A 24,280-nucleotide genomic window follows, 5' to 3' on the forward strand; every position below is an offset into this window, starting at 1 on the left:
TGGGAAAAGGGGAGGGAAGAGTGGGAAAAACCGTCTCTTGTGGTTTTGTTGCCAGCTCAGCTGCAGTAGAATACAGCACCAGGTAGATTTCTAAGGTTTCTGACTCCAGGCCTTGGTTCCCAGACAACATGTATTCCCCAGTTTCTTCTGGAGAAACTCACTACCCTGAAGGAAAGGCCACAAGACTGGCTGGCTTCATTATCTGCTGATAGTAGAGCCTTGGGCACTTCAGTTAACACAGTGGGCTTTGGGTGAGACTCAGTGCTGTGCTTGCTTCACATTTATCACAGTGCAGTTTCAGTGGTGGTGGCAACAGGGGTGCTGTGACACTATTTCCCCAGCTCCAGGAAGCTCAGCACAGAGAGACTCTATTCATTTGGGAGAAAGTAAGAGAAGAGAACAAGAGTTTCTTCCTGGTAATCCAGAGAATTCTTATGGATCTTTTCCAAGATCATCAAGGGAACACCTCTATGAGTCTGAAAGAACCACAGTGTTACTGGGATTGGCATGCCCTCTAAAGCAGATACAGCTTAGATCACAACATCCAGGTACCTTCAAATACCTGGAAAGCCTTCCCAATAAGGATGGATACAAATAAGCCCAGACTGTGAAGACTACAATAAATACCTAACTTTTCAGTATCCAGACATTGATGAACATCCACTAGCATCAAGGCTGTCCGGAAAAATGTGACCTCATCAAATGAACTAATTAAGGCATCAGGGACCAATACCAGAAAGACAGAGATATGTGATGTTTCAGACATAATTCAAAATAGCTGTTTTGAGGAAACTCAAAGAAATTCAAGATAACCCAGAGTAGAAATTCAAAATCTATATTTCTAATTTCATTGTACTGTGATCTGAGAGACTGTTATGATTTCAGTTCCTTTACATTTGCTAAGGAGTGCTTTACTTCCAATCATGGGATCTATTTTAGGGCAAGGAACATGTGGTGATGAGAAGAATGTATATTGTGCTGTTTTTGTGTGGAGTGTTCTGTAGATATATCTCAGGTCCATTTGATCTGGTGCTGAGTTCAGGTCCTGAATATCTTTGTTAATTTTCTGTCTTGATGATCTCTCTAATATTGTCAGTGGGATGCTAAAGTCTGTCACTAGTATTATGTTGGAGTCTAAGTCTCTTTGAAGGTCTCTAAAAACTTCCTTTGTGAATCTCGGTGCTCCCCTGTTGGGTGCATATATATCAGAATAGTTAGCTCTTCTTGTTGAATTGAACACTTTACCATTATTTAATGCCTTTCTCTGTATTTTTTCATCTCTGTTTGTTTAAAGTCTGTTTTGCCAGAAACTAGGATTTCATCTCCTGATTTTTCCTGTTTTCCATTTGCTTGGTAGATTTTTCTCCATCCTTTTATTTTGAGCCTATGTATGTCATTGCATGTGAGATGAGTCTTTTGAAGACAGCATACCAATGGGTCTTTTTTTTTTTTAATCCAGCTTTCCACTCTGTCTTTCTCTGGGTCTCTTAGCCCATTTACATTTAAAGTTAGTATTGATATGTGTGGATTTGATCTTATCATGATGTTAGCTGGTCATTTTGCACACTTGTTTATGTGATTGATTTACAGTGTCACTGATCTTGTGTATTTCAGTGTGTTTTTGCAGTGGCTGCTAACAGTCTTTTCTTTCCATATTTAGTGCTTACTTCAGGGGCTCTTGTAAGGCAGGTCTGATGGTAACAAGTTCTCTCACCTTTTGCTCTTCTGAAAAGAATTTTATTTCTCCTTCACTTACGAAGCTGAGTTTGGCCAGATATAAAATTTTGGGTTGGAATTTCTTTTCTCTAAGGATGTTGACTATAGGCCCCCTATCTCTTCTGGCTTATAGGGATTCAGCTGAGAGGTCCACTGTTAGTCTGATAAGCTTCCCTTTGTAGGTTACCTTGCTTTCCTCTCTGTCTTTCTTTAACATTTTTCTTTCATTTTGATCTTGGAGTATCTGATGATTATGTGTCTTGGGGAGGATCTTCTCGTGGAGTATTTTACTGGGATTCTCTGCATTTCCTGAATTTGAGCACTGGCCTCACTAGCTAGGTTGAGGAAGTTGTTATTGATGTTATCCTAAAATACATGTTTCAAGTAGTTTTCATTCTCCTGATCTCTTTCAGGTACATCAATCAGTCATAGATTCAGTATCTTTACATAATCCTGTATTTCTTGGAGGTTTTGTTCATTCATTTTCATACTTTTTTTCTGCATTTTTTTCTGCTTGTCTTATTTCAGAAGTTCAATCTACACTTTCTGAGGTTTCTTCCTCCACTTGATCTATTCTGCTATTAATATTTGTGATTTCATTTAGTGTATTTTTCAGCTCTATCAGGTCAGTTACATTCTTCTCTATACTGGCTATTTTGTCTGTCAGCTCCTGCAATGTTTTATCATTATTTTTAGCTTCCTTGCTTTGGGTTACAGCGTAGTCCTGTAGCTCAATGAACTTCATCCCTATCTACATTCTGAATTCTACTTCTGTTATTTTAGCCATTTCAGCCTCAGCCCAGTTATGAACTTTTGCTGGAGAGATAATGTCATTTGGAGGAAAGAAGACACTCTGGCTTTTTGAGTTTTCAGCTTTCTTGTGCTGACATTTTCTCATCTTTGTGGGCTTATCTACCTTCAATCTTTGAGGTTGCTGATTTTTGGATTTTTTCCCCCCAATTTTAACAGTCTGGCCCCTTTTTCACATGGTTGCTGCAATATGCTAGAGTCCACTCCAGTCTCTAGTTGCCTCAGATGTTTCAGTACTTGGAGGTATCACCAGTGAAAGCTGTGAAATAGCAAAGATGGCAACCTTATACTTCCTCTGGGAGTTTTGTCCAGGGATTTACAGATCTTTTGCTAGCCAGAATGCACTGGTGGGAGGTGGCTGGAGACCCTGGATGTAAGGTCTCACCCAGTCAGGACTTGGTTAAAAATGTAGTCTGGCCACATTTTCATAGAGCAGCTGTGCTGTGCTGGGGTTCCTCTTTAGCCCCTGGTCACCACAGACACTCTGAAGCCCAGTGGCTGGACCAGCTAAGTCAACCAAACAGCAAAGATGATGGTCTGCCTCTCCTCTTGGGAGCTCCATCCCGGGGAGGCTTGAAACCTCTGTCAGCTGGAGAACACCGGTGGAGGTAGTCAGAGACCCTCATTTGGAGGCTCCAATCAGTGATGAGGAATAGGGTCAGGGATCTGCTTAAAAAGCAATCTGGCCATGTTTTCATGGGGCCACTGTGCTGTTCTGGGGTACCGCTTCCATGCCTGGTTGACTTGGGCTCTCCAAAGCCCAAAGGCTGAAACTACTATCTCACCCAAACACCAAAGATGGCAGCTTGCCCCTCCCATCGGGAGTTCTATCTCAGGGAGTTTTTGAATTTCTGTAGGCCAAATAACACCGGCAGGGGTGGCTGGAGGCCCTGGTTGGGAGGTTCTGTCCAGTGAGGAGGAACTGGTTCAGGGACCTGCTTAAAGAAGCAGTGTGACCACACTGTCACAGAGCAGCTGTGTTGTGCTGGGGTACCACTTCTGCCCCAATTGACTTTAGCTCTCCAAAGCCTGCAGGTTGGAATTGCTACGTCACCCAAATAGCAAAGATGGTGGCCCACCCCTCCCTCTGGAAACTCTGTCCCAGGGATTTTGAACTCTCTGTCAGCTGAAGAACACTGGCAGGGTTAACTTGAGGCCCCAGTTGGAAGGTCCTGCCTGGTGAGGAGGCATAGATTGATGACCCAAGTAAAGAAGCAGTCTTGCCACGTTTTGTTAGAGTAGTTTTGCTGTACTGGGGTATCTTTTTCACCCCTGTTTAGCTTGGGCTCTCCAAAGCCTGCAGCCTAGAATGGATAAGTTACTCAAACAATAAAGATAATGGATTATCCATTCCCCTGGGAGCTCTGTACAAGGAAGATGCAACACTGCTACTGGTGGCTGGCTGGAATTCCAAACCAGTGGGTTTTATCTTGTGAGGTGCCATGGAAGTGGGTCCCACAGACCATTGCTGCACTCAACCCCCTGAATTCAGCCTCTTTCCTACGGCTATGTAAGGGGGTCTAACTTTCCTCTTTGCTGGTATTGCAGTTCCTTTTCCTGGAAGCCCAGGGCCAGAGTATCTAAAGCTCTGGAGTTTTTATGTGTGCCTGAGCAGATGCTCTGTTGATACTCCATGTAGTTCTGTGTGTCAGACTGAAGGTCCTGGGGATGTTTGTTCATGAGGGAACCTCCTGACTCAAGGGTTGCAAATATCCATGGGATAAGGGTGGTTTTCCAGGTTGCACATTCACTCACCACTTCCCTGGATGGGGGAGGTTCCCTTGGCTCCATGTCACTCCTGGGTGGGCTGTCATTCTGCCTTGCCTTTCTCTGTTCTCTATGGGTCGAATTGTGCCCTTGATTAGTACCCAAGCAAGTACCTGGATGTTTCTGTTGAAGGAGCTGTATTTACTTTCCCTTTCCATTCCTCTCTGTGAGAGCCGAAAACCTAAGCTGCTTCTAGTCAGCCATCTGGGCCACTGTCCACTTCTTTATTCCTGTATATTTTAAAATAAATAACAGAGTGAAATTAGATTGTTTGTAACACAAAAAATAAATGCTTAAGATGGTAAGTATCACATTTACCTTCATGTAATTACAACACTTTGTATATCTGTATCAAAATATCTGATATACTCCGTAAATATATACACCTACTGGGTACAAAAAAGAATATTCAATTACATTTACTTCAAAGCTACCTTGTATACTTAGCCAAAAAGTGACATTTAGTGTATTGTATTACACATATTTATTCAACCAAACTTGCTAATTATTCAACATGCACAATATAATGGCATCAATATAGCCTAAGCCATAAAATGCCAGCACTATATAATGCCCCCATTTTGTCCAACACATTGTAAAATGTATTTATATATCTTCATTTCATTTCTTTATTTTCATTGATATATTTTTCCAGCTGTATTGAGGTATGAGTGATATGGATATTGTATATTTCAGATGTATGAAATAATTTTTAATATGCATATATTTTATGAAATAATCACATTAATCTAATTAAATTATCCATCACCTCAATTAGTTATCATTTTAAAAAATCATTAATTTTTACATTTTTAAAACTTAAAGTATAGCAGACAAATGAAAATTGTACATATTTATGGTGTCAAATGTGATGTTCTCATGTATGTATACATTGTGGAATTGCTACATGAAGCTAATTAACATGTTTATCACCTCACATCTTTACTTTTTGTTGTAGTAACATTTAAGATCTACTCTCTTAGCAATTTTCAAGTGTACAATGCATTATTATTAACGATAGTCCCCATGCTGTAAAATAGATCGCCTGAACTTACTCATCTTAAATGAAACTTTGCACCCTTTAACCAACATCTCCTCATCACCCAACCTCACTCCTACCTGCTGACAACCATTATCCTACCCTCTGCTTCCATATATTTGATTTTTATTAGATTTCACATGTAAGTGAGACCATACAGTACTTATCTTTCTGTGTCTGGCTTATTTCACTTAGCATAAAGGTCTCCAGTTTCAATCATTCTGTTGCAAATAGCAGAATTTCATTCTTTTTAAAGGCTGAATTATATCCAATTGTGTTTATATAACACTTTTTTTTATCTATTTATCTGTTGACAGACTTATAGGTTCTTTCACATCTTGGTTATTGTAAATAATCCAGCAATAAACATGGAGTGCAGACATCTCTCCAAGATTGTGATCTTATTTCCTTTTAATGTATACCTGAAAGTGAGATTGCTGGATTATAAGGCAATTCTACTTATAATTTTTTTGAGGAAGCTCTGTACTGTTTTCCATAATGGTTGTACTTCTTTAAACTCTCATCAACAGTGCATAAGGGTCCCCTTTTCTCTACATTCTTGCCAACTCTTACCCTTGGACATTTTTTTGATAATAGCCATTCTAACAGGTAACAGGTGATATCTCATTTTGGATTTTGATTTGCATTTCCCTGATGATTAATGATGCTGAGCATATTTTCATACACTTGCTGGTCATATTTATGACTATTTGGGAAAAATGCATGTTTGGGTCTTTTGCTTACCTTTTTTTTTTCTTTTTTTTAGTATTATTATTATACTTTAAGTTCTAAGGTACGTGTGCATAACGTGCAGCTTTGTTACATATGTATACTTCTGCCACATTGGTGTGCTGTACCCATGAACTCGTCAGCACCCATCAACTCGTCATTTACATCAGGTATAACTCCTAATGCCATTCCTCCACCCTCCACCCTCCCCATGATAGGACCCGGTGTATGATGTTCCCCTTCCCGAGTCCAAGTGATCTCATTGTTCAGTTCCCACCTATGAGTGAGAACATGCGGTGTTTGGTTTTCTGTTCTTGCAATAGTTTGCTGAGAATGATGGATTCCAGCTGCATCCATGTCCCTACAAAGGACACAAACTCATCCCTTTTTATGGCTGTATAGTATTCCATGGTGTATATGTGCCACATTTTCTTAATCCAGTCTGTCACTGACGGACATTTGGGTTCATTCCAAGTCTTTGCTATTGTGAATAGTGCCGCAATGAACATACATGTGCATGTGTCTTTATAGCAGCGTGATTTATAATCCTTTGGGTATATACCCAGTAATGGGATGGCTGGCTCATGTGGTACTTCTAGTTCTAGATCCTTGAGGAATCGCCATACTGTTTTCCATAATGGTTGAACTAGTTTACAATCCCACCAACAGTGTAAAAGTGTTCCTATTTCTCCACATCCTCTCCAGCACCTGTTGTTTCCTGACTTTTTAATGATTGCCATTCTAACTGGTGTGAGATGGTATCTCATTGTGGTTTTGATTTGCATTTCTCTGATGGCCAGTGATGATGAGCATTGTTTCATGTGTTTGTTGGCTGTATGAATGTCTTCTTTTGAGAAATGTCTGTTCATATCCTTTGCCCACTTTTTGATGGGGTTATTTGTTTTTTTCTTGTAAATTTGTTTGAGTTCTTTGTAGGTTCTGGATATTAGCCCTTTGTCAGATGAGTAGATTTCAAAAATGTTCTCCCATTCTGTAGGTTGCCTGTTCACTCTGATGGTAGTTTCTTTTGCTGTGCAGAAGCTCTTTAGTTTAATGAGATCCCATTTGTCAATTTTGGCATTTGTTGCCGTTGCTTTTGGTGTTTTAGACATGAAGTCCTTACCCATGCCTATGTCCTGAAAGGTATTCCCATAAATCTGCAAACAGGGACAATTTGACTTCTTCTTTTCCTAACTGAATACCCTTGATTTCTTTCTCTTGCCTGATTGTCCTAGCCAGAACTTCCAACACTATGTTGAATAGGAGTGGTGAGAGAGGCCATCCCTGTCTTGTGCCAGTTTTCCAAGGGAATTTTTCCAGTTTTTGCCCATTCAGTATGATATTGGCTGTGGGTTTGTCATAAATACCTCTTATGATTTTTAGATACGTTCCAGCAATACCGAATTTATTGAGAGTTTTTAGCATGAAGGGCTGTTGAATTTTATCAAGGGCCTTTTCATCTCTTGAGATAATCATGTGGTTTTTGTCTTTGGTTCTGTTTATATGCTGGATTACATTTATTGATTTGTGTATGTTGAACCAGCCTTGCATCCCAGGGATGAAGCCCACTTGATCATGGTGGATAAGCTTTTTAATGTGCTGCTGGATCCTGTTTGCCAGTATTTTATTGAGGATTTTTGCATCGATGTTCATCAGGGATATTGGTTTAAAATTCCCTTTTTTTGTTGAGTCTCTGTCAGGCTTCGGTATCAGGATGATGTTGGCCTTATGAGTTAGGGAGGATTCTCTCTTCTCTATTGATTGGAATAGTTTCAGAGGGAATGGTACCAGCTCCACCTTGTACCTCTCATAGAATTCAGCTGTGAATCCATCTGGTCCTGGAATTTTTTTGGTTGGTAGGCTATTTATTATTGCCTCAATTTCAGAGTCTGCTATTGGTCTATTCAGGGATTCAATTTCTTCCTGGTTTAGTCTTGGGAGAGTGTAAGTGTCCAGGAAATTATCCATTTCTTCCAGATTTTCTAGTTTATTTGCGTAAAGGTGTTTATACTATTCTCTGCTGGTAGTTTTTATTTCTGTGGGATGGGTGGTGATATCCCCTTTATCATTTTTTATTGCGTCTATTTGACTCTTCTCTCTTTTCTTCTTTATTAGTCTTGCTAGCAGTCTATCAATTTGGTTGATCTTTTCAAAAAACCATCTCCTGGATTCATTGATTTTTTGGAGGGTTTTTTTTTGTCTCTATCTCCTTCAATTCTGCTCTGATCTTAGTTATTTTTTGCATTCTGATGGTTTTTGAATATGTTTGCTCTTGCTTCTCTAGTTCTTTTAATTGTGATGTTAGAGTGTCAATTTTAGATCTTTCCTGCTTTCTCTTGTGGGCATTTAGTGCTATAAATTTCCCTCTACACACTGCTTTAAATGTGTCCCAGAGATTCTGGTATGTTGTATCTTTGTTCTCATTGGTTTCAAAGAACATCTTTATTTCTGCCTCATTTCATTATGTACCCAATAGTCATTCAGGAGCAGGTTATTCAGTTTCCATGTAGTTGAGCAGTTTTGAGTGAGTTTCTTAGTCCTGAGTTCTAGTTTGATTGCACTGTGGTCTGAGAGACAGTTTGTTATAATTTCTGTTCTTGTACATTTGCTGAGGAGTGCTTTACTTCCAATTATGTGGTCAATTTTGGAATAAGTGTGATGTGGTGCTGAGAAGAATGTATATTATGCTGATTTGGGGTGGAGAGTTCTATAGATGTCTATTAGGTCTGCTTGCTGCAGAGATGAGTTCAATTCCTGGATATCCTTGTTAACTTTCTGTCTCATTGATCTGTCTCATGTTGACAGTGGGGTGTTGAAGTCTCCATTATTATTGTATGGGAGTCTAAGTCTCTTCGTCAGTCTCTAAGGACTTGCTTTATGAATCTGGGTGCTCCTGTATTGGGTGCATATATATTTAGGATAGTTAGCTCTTCCTGTTGAATTGATCCCTTTACCATTATGTAATGGCCTTCTTTGTCTCTTTTGATCTTTGATGGTTTAAAGTCTGTTTTATCAGAGACTAGTATTACAACCCCTGCTTTTTTTTGTTCTCCATTTGCTTGGTAGATCTTCCTCTATCCCTTTATTTTGACCCTATGTATGTCTCTGCTTGTGAGATGGGTCTCCTGAATACAGCAGACTGATGGGTCTTGACTCTTATCCAGTTTGCCAGTCTGTGTCTTTTAATTGGAGCATTTAGTCCATTTACATTTAAGGTTTATATTGTTATGTGTGAACTTGATCCTGCCATTATGATATTAACTGGTTATTTCGCTCATTAGTAAATGCAGTTTCTTCCTAGTCTCGATGGTCTTTACATTTTGCCATGTTTTTGCAATGGCTGGTACCGGTTGCTCCTTTCCATGTTTAGTGCTTCCTTCAGGGTCTCTTGTAAGGCAGGCCTGGTGGTGACAAAATCTCTAAGCATTTGATTATCTGTAAAGGATTTTGTTTCTCCTTCACTTATGAAACTTAGTTTGGCTGGATATGAAATTCTGGGTTTAAAATTCTTTTCTTTAAGAATGTTGAATATTGGCCCCCACTCTCTTCTGGCTTGGAGAGTTTCTTCCGAGACATCTGCTGTTAGTCTGATGGGCTTCCCTTTGTGGGTAACCCGACCTTTCTCTCTGGCTGCCCTTAAGATTTTTTCCTTCATTTCAACTTTGGTGAATCTGGCAATTATGTGTCTTGGAGTTGCTCTTCTCGAGGAGTATCTTTGTGGCGTTCTCTGTATTTCCTGGATTTGAATGTTGGCCTGCCCTACTAGGTTGGGGAAGTTCTCCTGGATGATATCCTGAAGAGTGTTTTCCAACTTGGTTCCATTTTCCCCCTCACTTTCAGGCACCCCAATCAGATGTAGATTTGGTCTTTTTACATAATCCCATACTTCTTGCAGGCTTTGTTCATTTCTTTTTCTTCTTTTCTCTTTAGATTTCTCTTCTCGCTTCATTTCATTCATTTGATCCTCAATCGCTGATACTCTTTCTTCCAGTTGATCGAGTCGGTTACTGAAGCTTGTGCATTTGTCACGTATTTCTCGTGTCATGGTTTTCATCTCTGTCAGTTCGTTTATGGCCTTCTCTGCATTAATTATTCTAGTTATCAATTCTTCCACTCTTTTTTCAAGATTTTTAGTTTCTTTGCGCTGGGTACGTAATTCCTCCTTTAGCTCTGAGAAGTTTGATGGACTGAAGCCTTCTTCTCTCATCTTATCAAAGTCATTCTCCATCCAGCTTTGATCCATTGCTGGCGATGAGCTGCGTTCCTTTGGAGGGGGAGATGCGCTCTTATTTTTTGAATTTCCAGCTTTTCTGCCCTCCTTTTCCCCCATCTTTGTGGTTTTATCTGCCTCTGGTCTTTGATGATGGTGAAGTACTGATGGGGTTTTGGTGTAGGTGTCCTTCCTGTTTGTTAGTTTTCCTTCTAACAGTCAGGACCCTCAGCTGCAGATCTGTTGGAGATAGCTTGAGGTCCACTTCAGACCCTGTTTGCCTGGATATCAGCAGCAGAGGCTGCAGAAGATAGAATATTGCTGAACAGCGAGTGTACCTGTCTGATTCTTGCTTTGGAAGCTTCCTCTCAGGGGTGTACTCTACCATGTGAGGTGTGGGGTGTCGGTCTGCCCCTCGTGGGGGATGTCTCCCAGTTAGGCTACTCAGGGGTAAGGGACCCACATGAGCAGGCAGCCTGTCTGTTCTCAGATCTCAACCTCCGTGTTGGGAGATCCACTGCTCTCTTCAAAGCTGTCAGAGTCGTTTGGGTCTGCAGAGGCTTCTGCTGCTTTTTTTTTTGTTGTTGTTGTTGTTGTTGTTTAGCTGTGCCCTTTCCCCACAGGTGGAGTCTACAGAGACAGGCAGGCCTCCTTGAGCTGCTGTGAGCTCCACCCAGTTCGAGCCTCCCAGTGGCTTTGTTTACCTACTTAAGCCTCAGAAATGGCAGGTGCCCCTCCCCCCACCTCACTGCTGCCTTGCCGTTAGATGGCAGACTACTGGGCTAGCAAAAAGGGAGGCTCCGTGGGCATGGGACCCTCCCGGCCAGGTGTGGGATATAATCTCCTGGTGTGCCCATTTGCTAAGACCCTTGGTAAAAAGTGCAGTATTGAGGTGGGAGTTATCCGATTTTCCAGGTGTTGTGTGTCTCAGTTCCCCTGGCTAGGAAAAGGGATTCCCTTCCCCTTTGTGCTTCCCAGGTGAGGCGATGCCTGGCCCTGCTTCAGCTCTCGCTGGTTGGGCTGCAACAGCTGACCAACACTGATTGTCCGGCACTCCCTAGTGAGATGAACCCAGTACCTCAGTTGAAAATGCAGAAATCACCTACCTTCTGTGTTGCTTGTGCTGGGAGCTGGAGACTGGAGCTGTTCCTCTTCAGCCATCTTGCTCCACCCCCTCAATAGCATCTTTTGCTTATTTTAAAATTGGGTATTTATTTTGCTATTTAGTTGCATGAGTTTTTGATGTATTTTGAATATTAACTCGTTATTGGATATTTGGCTTGCAAATATTTTCTTTCATCCCTTAGGTTGCCTTTTTCACTTTGTTGATTGTTTCTTTTGTTGAGCAGAAACTTTTTGGTTTGATGTAGCTTTTCTTGTCCATTTTTACTTTCTTCGATTTTGCTTCTGATACTATATTTCAAAATTATTTATAAGAGCAATGTCAAGGAGATTTTCTCCTTTTCTTTTCAAGGAGTTTTTACAGTTTTAGGTCTTAGGTTTAAACTTTTAATCCAATTTGAGTTAATTTTTGTGTATACAGTAAGATAAAGATCCAGTTTTATTCTATTGCAAGTGGATATTCAGTTTTCTCAGCACATTTTATGAAGAGACTATCCTTTCTCCACTCGGTATTTTTGGCATCTTTTTCAAAGATAATTTGACCATATATGAGTCAATTTATTTCTGGTCTTCCTATTCTGTTTCACTGATCTGAATGTCTGCTTTTAACCAATTCCATACTGTTTCAATTACTATAACTTTGTAATATAGTTTGAAATCAGAACTATGATGCCTCCAGCCTTTTTTCTTCTTGCTCAAGATTGCTTTACCTACTTGGGATCTATCATAGTTCCACAAACATTTTAGGATTTTTTTTTTCTGCTTCTGTAATAATTGCCATTGGAATTTTTGATAGGAATTACACTGAATCTTTAGAATACTTTGGCAAGTATGGATTTTTGATACTATTGATTTTTCTGAACTGTGAACATGAGATATCTTTTTATTCAATTTTGTCTTCAATTTTATCAATTACAGCTTTCATTGTACAGGTCTTTTACTTCCTTGGTTTAATTTATTTCTAAAGATTTTATTATTTGAATGTTATTGGAAATAAGGTTGCTTTCTTAATTTCTTTTTTGGATACTTGTTAGTGTATGTTAACACAACTTATTTTTGTATGTTAATTTTGTATCCTACAACTTTACTGAGTTTATTTATTAGTTCTAGCAGTTTCTTTTTGGTGGAGTCTGTTGCATTTTCTATATGTAAGGTCATGTCATCTGCAAACAGACAACTTTACTTCTTTTTGCTGTTTTGGATGCCATTTATTTATGGTTCTTGACTAATTGCTCTGGACAGCACTTCTAATATTGTGTTGAATAGAAGTGACCAGAGTAGGCATCTTTATCTTGCCCTTGATATTAGAGGAAATTATTTCAGTTTTAAATTTTTGAGTATAATTTACCTGTGGGCTTGTGATATATGGCCTTTATCTACTGAGGTACATTGCTTCTTTACCTATTTTGTTGAGTTTTCTTTTTATTATGAAAGGATGTCTTATTTCATCCTTTTTTTCTGCATTAACTGAGATGATTATGTGATTTTACCCTTATTTTATTTTTTTGGTTTCTTGTTTATTTTTGAGATGGAGTCTCACTCTGTTGCTGAGGTTGGAGTGCAGCTGTGTCGTCTTGGCTTGCTGCAACCTCTGCCTCCTGGGCTCAAGAAATCCTCCCATCTCAGCCTCCTAAGTAGTTTAAACTACAGGTACATGCCACCATGCCTGGCTAATTTTTGTATTTTTAGTAGAGATGAAGTTTCACCATGTTGCTCGAGGTGGTCTTGAACTCCTGTACTTAAGAAATCCACCCACCTCAGCCTCCAAAAATGCTGATTTTACAGGTGTCAGCCACTATGCCCAGCCTAATTTTTATCCTTATTCTTTTTTTTTTTTTTAATTGTACTTTATGTTCTAGGGTACATGTGCACAAAGTGCAGGTTTGTTACATATGTATACATGTGCCTTGTTGGTGTGCTGCACCCATTAACTCGTTATTTACATTAGGTATATCTCCAAACACTATCCCTCCCCGCTTCTCCCACCCCACAATAGGCCCTGGTGTGTGATGTTCCCCTTTCTGTGTCCAAGTGATCCCATTGTTCAATTCCCACCTAAGAGTGAGAACATGCGGTGTTTCGTTTTCTGTTCTTGCAATAATTTGCTGAGAATGATGGTTTCCAGCTGCATCCATGTCCCTAGAAAGGACAGGAACTCATCCTTTTTTATGGTTGCATAGCATTCCATGATGTATATGTACCGCATTTTCTTTTCTTTTTTTCTTTTTTCTTAACATTTAATAGGAAATGTTTTCATCATATCTAGATTTCACAAAAATGCCACTGCTTCTTTATTTTGCAGGAATAAGGGATGTAAGCACCATGCCCACTCCATACCAAGGGAGGACAGGCACTGAAGAGAGCTGCATATGTTCTATCATACATATTGCATGTCTCATCTCCTTTGTCACGTTTTCTCTGAAGCAGTAAAGAGTAATGAAAAAACTTTGAATATAAGAATAATATTTGTGACAATGACAACATTCTGGACATTGACTCTGTTAGAGTACTTACAATAAAGTCACATGGCCATGGGGAAATTTCACACAATTACATTCACAGAAATTTGCCAAGGTGTACAACTAGTTTGATCCAGCTGTTCTTCTCACGAATAATTATCAAGCCGGAATATCCTAAAGCTAGCACAAGCTATCATTTAACCAAAATATTCAATATTTAACATCGAATTTAGAATTTCATAAATAAAAATAATTACTGTAAAAGTAAAATAATATACAGCGTGTATATTTGCATGCTGAAATGCATCACGGCTACATGTTAAAATTCAGATTCCAAAACATCCTTATCAAATGAAATCATGTCTTGAAAGTTGAGGAGGAATATAAGATATCTAAGCACAAGTAAATCTCAGCCATTTTCAAGTACAGCTAGGTCTTCAGTACTTTAAGAACTGCCTCTCAGTGCAAAGTGGAAAATGAAAACCAGCTCCTGCATATTGATTGTAGCTGATTACAATTGTGTTAGAACTTCTATTGGACTTTTTTTAAATGTTTGGAAACAAATATTATATAATGTTTAACAAGTTATGTTTTTAAATTAGTACAAGTACATCATTAAACATTTTGGCATTAATTTCTAGAGTGACTATCTCAGTCCACTAAAGCATTTTTTTAAAAAAATCTTTACCTTAAAGTAAGAATGGGAGAAAAATTTTATTTCTTATAATACATGCCAAGTTATTAAATCTGGTATATATACATACATATATGTGTATATATAATTTCTAGCACCTCTAAGAATTATTTGACTAGAGCAAATGGAGATTTTTTTCCTCAGTTTCAAAAACCTATAAATGTATTATGGGTTTATAAGATGGGTACTTGAAGTTGTTTCAGCAATTCTAGTGTGTATTAATTTTTTAAATTTTTTAATTTTTTTATTATTATACTTTAAGTTCTAGGGTACATATGCACAATGTGCAGGTTTGTTACATATCTATACATGTGACATGTTGGTGTGCTGCACCCTTTAACTTGTCATTTACATTAGGTATATCTCCTAATGCTATCCCTCCCATCTGTCCCATCCCCACAATAGGGTCCGGTGTGTTATGCTCCCCTTCCTGTGTCCAAGCGATCTCATTGTTCAATTCCCACCTAGGAGTGAGAACATGCAGTATTTGGTTTTCTGCTTTTGTAATAGTTTGCTGAGAATGATGGTTTCCAGCTGCATCCATGTCCCTACAAAGGACAAACTCATCCTTTTATATGGCTGCATAGTACTCCATGGTGTATATGTGCCACATTTTCTTACTCCAGTCTTCTTTTTTTTTTAAATTATCTACTGTAACTTTATTTTTTATTTATTTATTTTTATTTATTATTATTATACTTTAAGTTGTAGGGTACATGTGCATAACATGCAGGTTTGTTACATATGTATACTTGTGCCATGTTGCTGTGCTGCACCCATCAACTCGTCATTTACATCAGGTATAACTCCCAATGCAATCCCTCCGCCCCCCCCCTCCCCATGATAGGCCCCGGTGTGTGATGTTCCCCTTCCTGAGTCCGAGTGATCTCATTGTTCAGTTCCCACCTATGAGTGAGGACATACAGTGTTTGGTTTTCTGTTCTTGTGATAGTTTGCTAAGAATGATGGATTCCAGCTGCATCCAAGTCCCTACAAAGGACTCAAACTCATCCTTTTTCATGGCTGCATAGTATTCCATGGTGAATATGTGCCACATTTTCTTAATCCAATCTGTCACTGATGGACATTTGGGTTGATTCCAAGTCTTTGCTATTGTGAATAGTGCTGCAATAAACATACGTGTTCATGTGTCTTTAGAGCAGCATAATTTATAATCCTTTGGGTATATACCCAGTAATGGGATGGCTGGGTCATATGGTAAATCTAGTTCTAGATCCTTGAGGAATCGCCATACTGTTTTCCATAATGGTTGAACTAGTTTACAATCCCACCAACAGTGTAAAAGTGTTCCTATTTCTCCACATCCTCTCCAGCACCTGTTGTTTCCTGACTTTTTAATGATTGCCATTCTAACTGGTGTGAGATGGTATCTCATTGTGGTTTTGATTTGCATTTCTCTGATGGCCAGTGATGATGAGCATTTTTTCATGTGTCTGTTGGCTGTATGAATGTCTTCTTTTGAGAAATGTCTGTTCATATCCTTTGCCCACTTTTTGATGGGGTTGTTTGTTTTTTTCTTGTAAATTTGTTTGACTTCTTTGTAGGTTCTGGATATTAGCCCTTTGTCAGATGAGTAGATTGCAAAAATGTTCTCCCATTCTGTAGGTTGCCTGTTCACTCTGATGGTAGTTTCTTTTGCTGTGCAGAAGCTCTTTAGTTTAATGACATCCCATTTGTCAATTTTGGCTTTTGCTGCCATTGCTTTTGGTGTTTAAGACATGAAGTCTTTGCCCATGCCTATGTCCTGAATGGTACTACCTACGTTTTCCTTTAGGATTTTTATGGTATTAGGTCTAACATTTATGTCTCTAATCCATCTTGAATTAATTTTCGTATAAGGAGTAAGGAAAGGATCCAGTTTCAGCTTTCTACTTATGGCTAGCCAATTTTCCCAGCACCATTTATTAAATAGGGAATCCTTTCCCCATTTCTTGTTTCTCTCAGGTTTGTCAAAGATCAGATGGCTGTAGATGTGTGGTATTATTTCTGAGGACTCTGTTCTGTTCCATTGGTCTATATCTCTGTTTTGGTACCAGTACCATGCTGTTTCGGTTACTGTAGCCTTGTAGTATAGTTTGAAGTCAGGTAGCGTGATGCCTCCAGCTTTGTTCTTTTGACTTAGGATTGTCTTGGAGATGCGGGCTCTTTTTTTGGTTCCATATGAACTTTAAAGCAGTTTTTTCCAATTCTGTGAAGAAACTCGTTGGTAGCTTGACGGGGATGGCATTGAATCTATAAATTACCTTGGGCAGTATGGCCATTTTCATGATATTGATTCTTCCTATCCATGAGCATGGTATGTTCTTCCATTTGTTTGTGTCCTCTTTTATTTCACTGAGCAGTGGTTTGTAGTTCTCCTTGAAGAGGTCCTTTACCTCCCTTGTAAGTTGGATTCCTAGGTATTTTATTCTCTTTGCAGCAATTGTGAATGGAAGTTCATTCCTGATTTGGCTCTCTGTTTGTCTGTTACTGGTGTATAAGAATGCTTGTGATTTTTGCACATTAATTTTGTATCCTGAGACTTTGCTGAAGTTGCTTATCAGCTTAAGGAGATTTTGGGCTGAGACAATGGGGTTTTCTAAATATACAATCACGTCATCTGCAAACAGGGACAATTTGACTTCTTCTTTTCCTAACTGAATACCCTTGATTTCTTTCTCTTGCCTGATTGCCCTAGCCAGAACTTCCAACACTATGTTGAATAGGAGTGGTGAGAGAGGGCATCCCTGTCTTGTGCCAGTTTTCAAAGGGAATTTTTCCAGTTTTTGCCCATTCAGTATGATATTGGCTGTGGGTTTGTCATAAATAGCTCTTATTATTTTGAGGTACGTTCCATCAATACCGAATTTATTGAGCGTTTTTAGCATGAAGGGCTGTTGAATTTTGTCAAAAGCCTTTTCTGCATCTATTGAGATAACCATGTGGTTCTTGTCTTTGGTTCTGTTGATATGCTGGATTATGTTTATTGATTTGCGAATGTTGAACCAGCCTTGCATCCCAGGGATGAAGCCCACTTGATCAGGGTGGATAAGCTTTTTGATGTGTTGCTGAATCCGGTTTGCCAGTATTTTATTGAGGATTTTTGCATCGATGTTCATCAGGGATATTTGTCTAAAATTCTCTTTTTTTGTTGTGTCTCTGCCAGGCTTTGGTATCAGAATGATGTTGGCCTCATCAAATGAGTTAGGGAGGATTCCCTCTTTTTCTATTGATTGGAATAGTTTCAGAAGGAATGGTACCAACTCCTCCTTGTACCTCTGGTAGAATTCAGCTGTGAATCCATCTGGTCCTGGACTTTTTTTGGTTGGTAGGCTATTAATTGTTGCCTCAATTTCAGAGCCTGCTATTGGTCTATTCAGGGATTCAACTTCTTCCTGGTTTAGTCTTGGGAGAGTGTAAGTGTCCAGGAAATTATCCATTTCTTCTAGATTTTCCAGTTTATTTGTGTAGAGGTGTTTATAGTATTCTCTGATGGTAGTTTGTATTTCTGTGGGGTTGGTGGTGATATCCCCTTTATCATTTTTAATTGTGTCGATTTGATTCTTCTCTCTTTTCTTCTTTATTAGTCTGGCTAGTGGTCTGTCAATTTTGTTTATCTTTTCAAAAAACTAACTCCTGGATTGATTGATTTTTTGGAGGGTTTTTTGTGTCTCTATCTCCTTCAGTTCTGCTCTGATCTTAGTTATTTCTTGTCTTCTGCTAGCTTTCGAATGTGTTGGCTCTTGCTTCTCTAGTTCTTTTAATTGCGATGTTAGAGTGTCAATTTTAGATCTTTCCTGCTTTCTCTTGTGGGCATTTAGTGCTATAAATTTCCCTCTACACACTGCTTTAAATGTGTCCCAGAGATTCTGGTATGTTGTATCTTTGTTCTCATTGGTTTCAAAGAACATCTTTATTTCTGCCTTCATTTCGTTATGTACCCAGTAGTCATTCAGGAGCAGGTTGTTCAGTTTCCATGTAGTTGAGCGGTTTTGATTAAGTTTCTTAGTCCTGAGTTCTAGTTTGATTGCACTGTGGTCTGAGAGACAGTTTGTTATAATTTCTGTTCTTGTACATTTGCTGAGGAGTGCTTTACTTCCAATTACGTGGTCAATTTTGGAGTAAGTATGATGTGGTGCTGAGAAGAATGTATATTCTGTTGATTTGGGGTGGAGAGTTCTATAGATGTCTATTAGGTCTGCTTGCTGCAGAGATGAGTTCAATTCCTGGATATCCTTGTTAACTTTCTGTCTCATTGATCTGTCTAATGTTGACAGTGGAGTGTTGAAGTCTCCCATTATTATTGTATGGGAGTCTAAGTCTCTTTGTAAGTCTCTAAGGACTTGCTTTATGAATCTAGGTGCTCCCGTATTGGGTGCATATATATTTAGGATAGTTAGCTCTTCCTGTTGAATTGATCCCTTTACCATTATGTAATGGCCTTCTTTGTCTCTTTTGATCTTTGATGGTTTAAAGTCTGTTTTATCAGAGACTAGTATTGCAACCCCTGCCTTTTTTTGTTCTCCATTTGCTTGGTAAATCTTCCTCCATCCCTTTATTTTGAGCCTATGTATGTCTCTGCGTGTGAGATGGGTCTCCTGAATACAGCAGACTGATGGGTCTTGACTCTTTATCCAGTTTGCCAGTCTGTGTCTTTTAATTGGACCATTTAGTCCATTTACATTTAAGGTTAAGATTGTTATGTGTGAACTTGATCCTGCCATTATGATATTAACTGGTTATTTTGCTCGTTAGTTGATGCAGTTTCTTCCTAGCCTCGATGGTCTTTACATTTTGGCATGTTTTTGCAATGACTGGTACCGGTTGTTCCTTTCCATGTTTAGTGCTTCCTTCAGGGTCTCTTGTAAGGCAGGCCTAGTGGTGACAAAATCTCTAAGCATTTGCTTATCTGTAAAGGATTTTATTTCTCCTTCACTTATGAAACTTAGTTTGGCTGGATATGAAATTCTGGCTTGAAAATTCCTTTCTTTAAGAATGTTGAATATTGGCCCCCGCTCTCTTCTGGCTTGTAGAGTTTTTGCTGAGAGATCTGCTGTTAGTCTGATGGGCTTCCCTTTGTGGGTAACCCGACCTTTCTCTCTGGCTGCCCTTAAGATTTTTTCCTTCTTTTCAACTTTGGTGAATCTGGCAATTATGTGTCTTGGAGTTGCTCTTCTCGAGGAGTATCTTTGTGGCGTTCTCTGTATTTCCTGGATTTGAATGTTGGCCTGCCCTACTAGGTTGGGGAAGTTCTCCTGGATGATATCCTGAAGAGTGTTTTCCAACTTGGTTCCATTTTCCCCCTCACTTTCAGGCACCCCAATCAGATGTAGATTTGGTCTTTTTACATAATCCCATACTTCTTGCAGGCTTTGTTCATTTCTTTTTCTTCTTTTTTCTTTAGATTTCTCTTCTCGCTTCATTTCATTCATTTGATCCTCAATCGCTGATACTCTTTCTTCCAGTTGATCGAGTCGGTTACTGAAGCTTGTGCATTTGTCACGTATTTCTCGTGTCATGGTTTTCATCTCTTTCATTTCGTTTATGACCTTCTCTGCATTAATTACTCTAGCCATCAATTCTTCCACTTTTTTTTCAAGATTTTTAGTTTCTTTGCGCTGGGTATGTAATTCCTCCTTTAGCTCTGAGAAATTTGATGGACTGAAGCCTTCTTCTCTCATCTCGTCAGAGTCATTCTCCGTCCAGCTTTGATCCGTTGCTGGCAATGAGCTGCGCTCCTTTGGAGGGGGAGATGCGCTCTTATTTTTTGAATTTCCAGCTTTTCTGCCCTGCTTTTTCCCCATCTTTGTGGTTTTATCTGCCTCTGGTCTTTGATGATGGTGATGTACTGATGGGGTTTTGGTGTGGGTGTCCTTCCTGTTTGTTAGTTTTCCTTCTAACAGTCAGGACCCTCAGCTGTAGGTCTGTTGGAGATTGCTTGAGGTCCACTCCAGACCCTGTTTGCCTGGGTATCAGCAGCAGAGGCTGCAGAAGATAGAATATTTCTGAACAGCGAGTGTACCTGTCTGATTCTTGCTTTGGAAGCTTCCTCTCAGGGGTGTACTCCACCCTGTGAGGTGTGGGGTGTCAGACTGCCCCTAGTGGGGGATGTCTCCCAGTTAGGCTACTCAGGGGTGAGGGACCCACTTGAGCAGGGAGTCTGTCCCTTCTCAGATCTCAACCTCCTTGTTGGGAGATCCACTGCTCTCTTCAAAGCTGTCAGACAGAGTCGTTTGCGTCTGCAGAGGTTTCGGCTGCGTTTGTTATTGCCCTGTCCCTAGAGGGGGAGTCTACAGAGACAAGCAGGTTTCCTTGAGCTGCTGTGAGCTCCACCCAGTTCGAGCTTCCCAGCAGCTTTGTTTACCTACTTAAGCCTCAGCAATGGCGGGCGCCCCTCCCCCAGCCTTGCTGCTGCCTTGCCGGTAGATCACAGACTGCTGTGCTAGCAATGAGGGCAGCTCCGTGGGTGTGGGACCCTCCCGGTTTTCGGCACACTCTTAACAGATCATCAGAGGGAAGGCACTGAGAGCAAACAGATGGAAGACACAGAAGCTGGGCTGAAGAGGGAGAAAGCTGGGAACCTTCTACAGGGCTACTGACCAGTGATCACAACACAGGGGATCATTCCTGGCCACCAACGACTTCAGGGGAACAGGTGAGTTCAACTGGCAAGGAGCAACCCACTTTTGCCATGGGCCTTTGGAGTCCCGTCAGGAGGAGATCTATCAACCACCACAGACTCTTTCTTATGTTGGCAGGAAGAGCTGCTTAGAGAAGTGGTAGGGACAGCCGACGTCAAGCCCAGAGGGTTTGGTGTGGGAGTGTCTGTGACAGAACATGGCTAAGCACTCCCATCCTCCTAGGCTCAACTTGCTTCCATAGGAGACTTTAGCCCTAAGAGAACTTCTAGACCTGAAATCTGCAGGGTGGTCTTGCCCTTCAAATGGGGTAAGTCTGACCTGAGCACCTCTTGGTCTGCTGGCCTCTACTAGTGCCCCGTCCTGGCCACACCTGCTTGCAGTGCAGTCTTAAGTTCCCTGAGGGCCCACATCATACTTCTTGCACTAAAAGACCATGCCTAACTGGAAGAAAGCTCCAGTAGGTTGGTCCCCATGCCACTCACCAGCCCATCTGCTCTCTCCCATCACTGCAGCTTTCCCTTGTCCCATGGCAACCCCCCACATCACTTTGCCAGTGTGTGTGTGCATGGAGAAATTTTGCCATACTTGCCCCACCGGCACATGTGTACATGTGTACCATGCCCTACAACTTCTGCCAGAAGAAATGCACTCTGATCCCCCTGCCCACTGTACCACCACTGCATATGAAACCTTCGTGGGCACAGAGCCTCTCAGCTCTGCCCTAACCAGCCTTTTGCCCCTGTGACAACATGGGTGCCAGAGTGCAACTAGGCACGAACAGCAGAACTTCTCCTACTATGAGCAGCCACAGCCGGCACACATAAACCTGTGCCCTCCAGTTCCTTGCCCACATGCTAACACCTCCACCAGTTCAATGGCATGCACAGTGGCCAGCAGGGGGCCCTTCTCTCCCTGAGTCATGCTGCCTCCACCACCACTATGAATTCATGCACAAAGGCAGGCACCCCAGCACCCACTAGGATTTTTCCTCAGCCAATGAGCGTGCACCCTGTCATCCTGGCTGCTGCCCCTTACATATGCAAGGATGGATCCTGCTACCACCACCCTATGAAATGCTTTAACTGGCACCACTGATCAAAGTGTAGTAACCACCAGTCCAAGGGCACATTGCCTTCACAGAGCAGTGAGTTACTCACATAGAGGAGCCAAAGAACAAAGCCAAGATGCAATACAATTCCCCCAGAGTTAGAGCAGGCAGTCTAGAAATTGGGAGCTGAAACTTGAACCCTAAAATTTTCCAGAAATGAAGCCAGTCAACTGAACCCACCTTATACCGTAATAAAGTGCTGAAGATCATCAAGTAGGATAAAAGAAAAAAATTCCAAAAAACAGCAATTTCAAAGCAATTTCAAAGATTGAAGGAATATCAGCACAGAAAGATGAGAAAGAACCAGGACAAGAATTCTGACAGCTCAAAAAGCCAGAGTGCCTTCTTTACTCCAAACAATCACACTACCATTAAAGCTGGGGTTCTGAGCTGGGCTGAGATGGCTAAAATGACAGAAATAGAATTCAGAATATAAATAGGAATGAAGATAATTGAGAATCAGGGTAAGTTCAAAGCCAATACAAGGAAAAATATCAATAAAGTAAGACAGAAGCTGAGAGACAAAATAGCCAGTATAGAAGAAAACATAATCATGTTTTTATGATAAACATATCATAATCATAAACATGATAGAGCTGTAAAGCACACTGCAATAATTTTATAATTTAAACACAAATGTTAAGAACGAAATAAAGCTTAGGAAAGAATCTCAGAGCTTGAAGACTGGCTTTCTGAAACAAGACAGTCAGGCAATAATAGATAAAACAGGATGAAAAGAAATAAACAAAACCTCTGAAAAACATGTAATTGTGTGAGGAGATCAAAACTATGACCCATTGCTGTCTCTGAAATAGATGGGGAGAATGGAAGCAACTCAGAAAACATATTTTGGGATATCATTCATGACAACTTCCTCAACCTAGCTAGACAGGCCAATAGGCAAATTCAGAAAAATGCAGAGAAACACAGTAAGATACTTCCCAAGAAGATCATCCCCAAGACACATAATCATCAGATTTTCCAATGTCAAAATGTAAGAAAACAATGTAAAATGGAACTAGAGAGAAACGCCAAGTAACCTACAAAGAGGTCCATCATGCCAACAGCACACCTCTTAGCAGCAACCCTATAAACAAGAAGAGACTTAGGACCAATATTCAACATCATTAAAGAAATTCCAAGCCAAAATAAGCTTTATAAGCAAAGGAGAATAAGATACTTTTCAAACAAGCAAATGCTGATGGAATTCATTACCACCAGACTGGCCTTACAAGAGCTCCTGAAGAAAGCACTAAATATGAAAAGACAAGACCATTACCAGCCACAAAAAAAAGCACACTGAAGTATACAAATCAGTGACACTATAAAGCAACCACATAAACAAGTCTGCAAAATAAGCAGCTAACGTTATAATTACAGAATCAAATCCACACATATCAATACTAACCTTGAATGTAAATGATCTAAATGCCCCAATTAAAGACACAGAGTGACAAGCTGGATAACAAACCAAGACCTATTAGTATCCTGTCTTCGAGAGACCAATTTCACATGCAATGCCACACATAGACTCAAAATAAAAAGATGAAGAGAAGTTTACCAAGCAAAAGGAAAACAGAAGAAAGCAGGGGTTACAAACCAATTTCAGACAAAACAGACTTTAAACCTAAAAAGATTTTTAAAAGATTAAAAGAGCATTACATAATGGTAAAGTATTCAATTCAATGAGAAAAGCTAACTATCCTAAGTATATACGCACCCAAGACAGGAGTGCCCAGATTTATAAATTTATAAAGATTTTAAAAGCAAGTTCTTACAGACCTTGAAAAAGATGTGAACTCCCACACTGGAAATTTCAACACCCTACTGACAGTATTATAACATAGAGTCACAAAATTATCAAAGATATTCAGGACCTAAACTCAGCACTATATCAAATGGACCTGATAGACATCTGCAGAACTCTCCACTCAAAAACAACAAATATACATTCTTCTTATTGCCACATGGCACATACTCTAAAA

At 40.0% G+C, this 24,280-nt stretch overlaps 1 protein-coding gene and 1 pseudogene across 9 annotated transcripts in view; one reads left to right on the top strand and one right to left on the bottom strand.

Annotated features, from left to right (window-relative positions):
* The window catches only part of LOC126946324 (cytochrome c oxidase subunit 7B, mitochondrial), a 1,159,743-nt gene that overhangs the window by 370,819 nt on the left and 764,644 nt on the right, over positions 1-24,280 (top strand). The gene's annotated exons all lie outside the window — the stretch shown is intronic.
* LOC126945824 (uncharacterized) overlaps positions 1-24,280 on the bottom strand; it is a 61,649-nt pseudogene that overhangs the window by 11,898 nt on the left and 25,471 nt on the right.

This window comes from Macaca thibetana, chromosome X (assembly GCF_024542745.1).
Source record: "Macaca thibetana thibetana isolate TM-01 chromosome X, ASM2454274v1, whole genome shotgun sequence".
Taxonomy (NCBI): domain Eukaryota; kingdom Metazoa; phylum Chordata; class Mammalia; order Primates; family Cercopithecidae; genus Macaca; species Macaca thibetana.